At 36.8% G+C, this 8,594-nt stretch overlaps 1 non-coding gene and 1 pseudogene across 1 annotated transcript; both read left to right on the top strand.

Annotated features, from left to right (window-relative positions):
• Positions 1 to 861: 861 nt before the first annotated feature.
• On the top strand, positions 862 to 968 carry LOC111766335 (U6 spliceosomal RNA). Its single transcript, XR_002798412.1, has one exon. It is a non-coding gene; the product is annotated as a U6 spliceosomal RNA (small nuclear RNA).
• A 6,781-nt stretch (positions 969 to 7,749) lies between these two features.
• On the top strand, positions 7,750 to 8,389 carry LOC101422479 (lupus La protein homolog pseudogene; annotated as a pseudogene).
• Positions 8,390 to 8,594: the final 205 nt, after the last annotated feature.

Below are 8,594 nucleotides of genomic sequence, written 5' to 3'. Positions count from 1 at the left end.
CCAAAGCAGATTTATTGTTATTGTAGTCATTATCTTGTGTTAGCAGAGTAACTTGTAACATCACTATAAAAAAAATAAAATAAAAATACACTAGACACATACTATAGCAGATTTGAACAGGCAGAAGAAATAATCAGTAAACTAGAAGATAGGACAATCAAAATTATATAGTCAGAAAAGATAAAGAAAAGAATAGAAAAAAATTGAGCAGTGTCTAAGGGACTTGAGTGGCAGCATGAAATGTACTAATATATGCATCATGAGAATCCCAGAGGAAGAAGAGAAGGAAAAAGAGGCAGAAAGAATATTTGAGGAAATAATGACTGAAGATATCCCAACTCTTATGAAAACACAAATATACATACCCAAGAAGCAAAACATACTCCAAACAGAATAAACCCTAATATACTTACTATGAAACATATACTAATCAGAATGTCAAATGCCAAAGATAACAAGAGAACTCTGAAGGCAGCAAGAGAAAGTAATTCATCACATACAAGGGGTGCTCAGTAAGATTAAGTACAGAAATCCCATCAGAAACCATGGAGGCAAGAAGGCAGTGGTGTGATATATTTAAGGTACTGAAAGAGAAAAACTGCTGACCGAAAATTAATGATTTGGTAAAACTGTCTTTCAAAAATGAGGGAGAGCTTAAAATATCTACAGATAAACTGAGACAAGGAAGTTCATCATGAAAAGACCTGGTTGAAAGGAAAAGACAGAAGAAATTGACTGGGAGCAATGTGAAGACATGAAGATCTTTAGTACAGGGAACTGAATGAGTAAATGCAAAACCCAAAAGTAATATAGCTTCAATACATAACTCCAATCTTTAACTTCTATAAGAATTAGAATACAGTGCTCACTTCGGCAGCACATATACTAAAATTGGAACTATACAGAGATGTTTAGCATGGCCCCTGCACAAGGATGATACACAAATTCATGAAGCATTCCATATTTTTGGGAAGTGGACATGGCTCAACTGATAGATAGTCCGCCTACCATATAGGAGGTCCAGAGTTCAGTACCCAGGGCCTCCTGGCCCATGTGGTGAGCTGGCCCATGTGCAGTGCTGCCGTGTGTGGGTGCCCCCCATGTAGGGGTGCCCCATGCACAAGGAGCGTGCCCCACAAGGAGAGCCACCCCGCACAAAAAAACGCAGCCCACCCAGGAGTGGCGCTGCACACATGGAGAGCTGATGCAGCAAGAACGCAACAAAAAGAGACACAGATCCCAGGTGCCTCCTGACAAGAATGAAAGCAGACACAGAAGAACACACCGAGAATGGACACAGAGAGCAGTTGATGGGGCTGGGGGAGGGGAGAGAAATAAAATAAATCTAAAAAAAATAAAAGTACAATTAAATAAGAAATAGTCATAATTCCTGATGATGGATGTGCTAAATACAAAGAGGTAATGTGGGACAAAAATAATATAAGGGGGGGAGGAGAATGGAGAGCTAGGGGAGCAGAGATCATGTATGCTTCGACATTAAACTGGTATCTTTTCAAAGTAGTAGGTTATAGATGTAGGTTGTGGTGGTGGTTTGAAGCTGTATGTACCCCAGGAAAACATGTTTTTAAATCTAATTCATTCTTGTGGGTATGAACCCATTGTAAGTAGAACATTTTCATGAGTCTACTTCAGTTAAGGTAAGGTGTGACCCTCCTCATTGAGGATAGGTCTTAATCTTATTACATATTTCTTTTATAAATGGAATGAATAGAAAGAAAGACAAAACCATAGAAGCAAGAAGCTGAAAGCAACAAAACCCAGGGAAAGACCAGCAGGCACTGCCCTGCTATGCCTAGCTATGCGGCAGAGGAACAAAGGATCACTGGCAGACAGTCTTCAAGAAGAAAGTGTCACCTGGATGGTGCCTTGATTTGGACATTTGCTAAGCTTCAAACTGCAAAATAATGAATTTGCATTGTTTAAGCCCATCTGTTTCATGGTATCTGCCTTAACCAGCCAAGGAAACTAAAACAGCTTTGTAATACAAACACCAAAGTAACCACAAAGAAAGTATTTTATAAAATATACAGAAATGGAAATGAGAAAGAAATAAGTCAGATACCTTACAAACAATCAACTACAGGAAAAAGGAGGTAGCAATAAAGGAAAAGAGAGACAAAAAAGACATAAGATAAAAACCGAAAGGACTAAATGACTGAAATAAACTCTATCTTTACAGTAGTAATACTGAACATTAATGGATTCAACTCTTCAATCAAAAGACACAGATTGGCAGAAGGGATAAAAAAATGTGATCCAACTATATAAGTTGATTACAAGCGACTCACTTTAGAAATGATCTCACTGTACAATTTGGCCAGAGCTTGCCTGATCAAACAACTGGCCACCATTACTTGGACAAGTTGACATATGAGCCTAAACATCACACTACCTAACTCATCCTGACGCACCAATGTGACTTTAATACCACAACCAGATAAATATGCTACAAGAGAAGAAAATTACAGACCAATTTTTCTTATGAATATACTTAATAGTATATTAAGTATATTCTTATGAATATATTTAATATGCAAAAATCCTCAAGAAAATTCTATCAAATCAAATCCAACAGCACATTAAAAGAATAACATACCATGACAAAGTGGGATTTATCCCAGGTATGCAAGGGTGGTTTAACAAAAGAAAATCAATTAATGAATACACCACATTAACAGAATGGGAAGGGGGGCCCTCGTTTTCATCTCAGTTAATGTAGAAAAGGCATTTGACAAAATTTAGCATCCTTTGTTGATAGAAAAAAAAACACTATAAAAAAATAGGGACGGCAGACTTGGCCCAGTGGTTAGGGCATCCGTCTACCACATGGGAGGTCTGCAGTTCAAACCCCGGGCCTCCTTGACCCGTGTGGAGCTGGCCCATGCGCAGCGCTGATGCGCGCAAGGAGTGCCGTGCCACATAGGGGTGTCCCCCGCGTAGGGGAGCCCCATGCGCAAGGAGTGCACCCCGTAAGGAGAGCCGCCCAGTGCAAAAGTGCAGCCTGCCCAGGATGGTGCCGCACACATGGAGAACTGACACAACAAGATGATGCAACAAAAAGAAACATGGATTCCCGTGCCACTGACAGCAACAGAAGCGGACAAAGAAGACGCAGCAAATAGACACAGAGAACAGACAACCAGGGTGGGGGGGAAGGGGAGAGAAATAAATAAATAATAAATCTTAAAAAAAAAATAGAAGGCCACTTCCTCAGAATTATAAAGGGGAGATATGGAAAAAAAAACACTGCTAACCTCATACTCAATGGTGAAAGACTGAAAGCTCTCCCTCTAAGATCTGGAACAAGACAAGGATGCCCACTGTCACCATTGTTATTAAACCAAGTACTAGAAATTCTAAACAGAGTAATTAGTCAAGAAAAAGAAATAAAAGTCATGTGAATTGGAAAGGAAGAAGTAAAACTTTCACTATTTGCAGGTGGCATGATCCTAGTTATAGAAAGTCCCCTAAAATCTACAACAAAGCTCCTCAAGCTAGTAAATGAAATCAGCAAAGTGTCAGGGTAAATATCACTATGCAAAAGTCAATAATGTTTCTATACACTAGTAATGAGCAATCTGAGGAGAAAATCAAGAACAAAACTTCCATTTTCAATAGCAACTAAAACAATCAAAGGTCTAGGAATATATTTCATAAAGGATAAAACAGATATACACTGGAAACTACAAAATTTTGCTAAGAGAATTCAACAAGCTAAATAAATGGAAGGCTCAGTATTGTTAAGATGTGTATTATATCCAAAGTGATTTACTGATTCAGTGTGATCTCAATCAAAATTCCAGCAGCCTTCTTTGCAGGAATGGAAAAGCCAATCATGACATTTATTTGGAATGGTAAGGAGCCCTGAGCAACTAAAACCATATTGAAAAAGAAGAATGATGTTAGAGGACTCACATTTCCTGACTTTAAAGCATATTACAAAGCTAAATTGGGCAAAACAACATTGTACTGGCACAAGGACATATATATGCCAATAGAATCAAACTGAGAATTCAGAAATAGACCCTCACATCTCTGGCCAATTGTTTTTTGATGAGGCTACCAAATCCACTCAACTGGACAAAACAGTCTCTACAACAAATGATGCTGGTAGAACTGGATGTCCTCATGCAAAAGAATGATCAGGAATCCTTATTTCACACCTTATATAAAAATTAATTCAAAATGGATCAAAGACCTAAGTATAAGAACCAAGACTATAAAACTCCTAGAAGAAATCATGGGAAACATCTTCAGGATCTTTGTGTTAGACAATGCTCTCTTATCCTTCGCACTCAAAACATAAGTAACAAAAGAAAAAATAGATAAATGGGATCTTATCAAAAATAAAAACTTTTGTGCATCAAAGGACTTTATCATGAATGTGAAAAGGCAACATAGTCAATGGGAGAAAGTATCACATATCTGAGAAGTGTTTAATATTCATGATATGTAAGGAAATCCTACAATTCAACAATAAAAGACAACCCAATTAATAAATGGGCAAAAGTCTTGAATAGACTTTGTCCAAAGAGGATATACAAATGGCTAAAACGCACATGAAAAGATACTCAACATCTTTAGCTACTAGGTTAATGCAAATAAAAGCCACAATAAGCCGCTCTTTCACACTTACTAGAATAGTTACCACTTAAGGGGGAAAAAAAACACAGAAAATTACGTGTGTTACAGAGGAGGGAGAGAAATGGGAACATTCATTCATTGCTGGTGGGAATTTAAAATGGAGCAGCCACTGTGGAAAGGAGTTTGGCAGTTCCTCAGAAAATTAAGTGTTGAATTACCATATGACCTAGGAATCTCACTTCTAGCCTTATTTATACCCAAAAGAATTCAAAGCACGGTCTCAAACCGATATTTGCCCATGGATGTTCATAGCAGCCTCATTCACAATTGCCAAAAGAGGGAAGCAATCCAAGAGTCTATCACCCAATGAATGAATAAACAAAATGTACTATATACCCACAATGGAATATTAGTCAGTCATAAAAAAGAATGAAATCCTGATACAGGCAACAATATGGATGAACATTAAGACCTCATGTTGAGTGAAATAAGCAAGACACAAAGAGGCATTTACTACATGATACACTGATATGAAATATTTAGAATAAGCAAAGTCATAGAGGCAGAATCTAGAATATAAATCACCAGGGGACGGTGTGGGTATAAGGAATATGGATTTAATTCTTAAAATATATACAGTCTCTATTTTGGATGGTGGAAAAGATTTGGTAATGGATGGTGGTAATTGTAGCTCACCTTTGTGAACATAATTAATAGAAATGAATTATGTGTTTGAATGTGGTTAAAGGGGAAAATTTTTGTTTGTATTATGCTACTAGAATTTAACATTTTTTTAAAGTTCATTGGTATATACAACGTTAAAAACTAACCCTAAATTAAACCATGGACTATAGTTAACTGTACAATTTTTAAACTATGCTATCATCAATTTTAAGAAATATAACATTCTAATGCATGGCATTAATTATATGGTGGTATAGGGGAACCCTATATTAGAGTATGATTTTTCTGTAAACCCACAACTTATCTAATAAAAAACTTCACATTAAAAAAAATTCTCAGAAATGGCAAAAAAACTCTTTCATTTCCTTACAAAAGAAAGATCTGTTCCTTAATACCACAAATTTCAAAATGAGAGCAAATTGCATAAGTGTATTTCATTCTTTGGAGATTTTTTTATGATACAAAAACTAAGGCTTGTTCTCCTTTCAGAATCATAAAATCTGCTCTTTCCCTTAAATTTTCTCTATTCTTTGTCCAAGCTTTATTCATGATAATTTCCTTTCCTTATTTGGCCCTTTCAGATGATCATTCATCTCACACAAGCTTACTAGAGCCTTTTTTTTTTTCATGGATCAATCAAATAAGGGAGGACTCAATTCATTAATTTATTAAGTTTCTTCTGGTGGGGAATAATGGCAGTTGTCTTCAAATATGTAAACATTCCTAAGTTGAAAAAATTTATCACTCAAAATATAGAAGTCTATGATCAATGGGTATAGCTATAGAGAGGTAGGTTCCAATACAATGTAAGATAGAACTTTCTAACCAGTAGGTCGGTGTAGAATTGTCATGGCTTCTTTGAAAAGTGCTGAGTTCTGCCTTGCTCTGTGAGTCCACACAGAGACTGGATGACCACTTATCAGGAATGTGAGCAGGGAGAGTCAGATGGTGGTTAGAGCAGGGCCGGCTATATAATTGATGGGGCCCAGTATAAAAGGAAAATGTGGGGCCCCTCATTCAAAAATTAAGAATTTTAAGATGATGACAGCAGAGCATTAAGCCAATTATGAGGCCTTTCTTAGAACAGAGCCCTGTGAGATTCCACTTTTCACATTGCACATCTCAGCCAACCCTGAGTCCAAGGAGTGACTGTGAACTCAGAGAGGGCTTAGAAGCCTTCCAAAACTGAGAACATATGAAATGTGCACCAAGGTCAACTGTCTTCAGTGAGAGAATTAAGAATAAGAAGGTACAAAGAGTGGTGGATATAGTAGTCTTAAATCTGGATACGGAGACTATATGGAGCTCTGATCTTGAGCCGCTGATATATAGAAAATGCTTGTGTCTGTATTTTCTCAGGGAAGTGGGTCTGAATGTTATCTAATTATGAAAGAAGCCTGACACCCTCCTGTTAAAAGTCAAGAACTTCTGGTCTAACCCAAGTCCCTCATTTCATCCATGAGGAAACTGAAGTTCAGAGGAGAGAAATGACTTTTACAAGTTTGAAGTGCTAGTTCCTTTGGATTATTTTAGATTTCTAATCTTAAAGGAGCTTTTATTACTATAATTGAGATGATTAATATAATGACATTTGCCGCATCAGTATATTTTGTTAGCCTTGGCTTTTATCCATTTTTGTCATTCTATTTTAATCTTGAGCAACAATCTGACTCATATTTTTATGATTATGTGACATTTGTTGTCACTTTATAACTAATTTTATGGCATTATCTACCAAAATACTTTTATTGACTTCTCAAAAACATGTCAAAGCTTGGAAATTGAGACTGTCACTGCTAGCTATTCTGTGGTGCAGCTCTGCAGGACCAGGATTCGAAAGATTGCCTCAAGGGCTGAAAATGGTGATGGTGAAGAAATGGCTGTTATGTCATCAAATTTGGCATTATTTTGGTGACTTTAATTTGCTATGGACAAATGTTTAAAGAAACAAAGCAAATAGGATGAAGGCTGGGTACCTGTGAAGATAACGATAAAATTCAACAGGTTAAACCACCTAACAACAGACTTTAATGTAATAGTATATGCATTGAGCAAATCAAAGACTGAACATGTGAGAAAAATTGAAGATAAGCTAAAATCAGAGATCTCAGAGCGATCCTTTCCCTGAAGTGACTGATGAGTATAAAAATGATATAAACATAGGACTGAACCTGTATTTACAACAGTATAACCTGTTGCAAACAATAAACTATAGTTAATAGTTCATTTATGAAAATGTTCTTTCATGAATTGTAACAAATATACTACACTAATGCAAAGTGTTAATAAAAGGGTGTTGTATGGAACTCTGTATTTTATGCATGATTTTTTCTGTGAACTTACAATTTTCCTAACAGGAGAGGGAGAGGGAGGGGGTGGGGGAGGGGGAGGGGAAAACAGGCAAAAGACATGATCGTAGAGAGGGAAAAAAGATGCAAAAAAACAGATCCGTTATATTAAATGCTTCCCAATAATATAACCCTTGATGACATAAAAGCAATAATATTTGCTTTGTTTGATAGTTTTAAATCTGCTAAGGAGTTTGTAGAGAACACTGGCTAGAAGTACAAAGACCTGCTAATACTTTTCAAAGAGCAAGAAAAAAAAAACAGAAGTTGGCAGAAGTTGCTGAAATGAAACCTCCAGAAGAAAAGATTGGATGCTTGTTGAAATTTTCAGGTGACTTAGACAATCAAACCTGTAAAGAAGATTTGTACATCCTTTTCTCAAATCATGGATAGACTTTGTCAGAGGAGCAAAAGAAGGGATAATTCTATTTAAAGAAAGAACTGAACGAGCACTGGATAATGCCAAAGAGGCAAGTAATGATAACTTACAATTAAGAAACAAAGATGTGATGCAGGAAGTAGCAGAAGGAGAGGTGGAGAAAGAAGCATTGGAAAAAAAAATCACAGATGATCAGCAAGAATCCCTAAACATATGGAAGTCGAAAGGTCACAGACTTAAAGCAAAAGGAAAGGAAAATAAAGACACTGGCCCAGGCTGGCTCTGCTAAAGGAAAGTACAGTTTCAGGGCCAGAAAATTAAATTTGATAGTGATGATGAACATCATGACAATGAACCAAAGAGGCACCGGTGACAAGTAGGGACATTTTGTAGAAATTGCTTAAATTTAGGTGTGTATGAAAACCATTGCAAAACACTGAAAAGGCTGCATTTGCCAGCATGCATCATCATGGTCAAGCAGAACAGGGCCCACGATATTCTCTGCAGGGACTCAACCCTGGAAAGATATCAGCACATTTCCCCAACTGCCTTAAACCATAAACACTGATTAATAAATG

This window comes from Dasypus novemcinctus, chromosome 5 (genome assembly GCF_030445035.2).
Source record: "Dasypus novemcinctus isolate mDasNov1 chromosome 5, mDasNov1.1.hap2, whole genome shotgun sequence".
Taxonomy (NCBI): Eukaryota; Metazoa; Chordata; class Mammalia; order Cingulata; family Dasypodidae; genus Dasypus; species Dasypus novemcinctus.
Note: the sequence above shows the minus strand (reverse complement) of the source record. Positions and strands in the feature narration are given on the sequence as shown.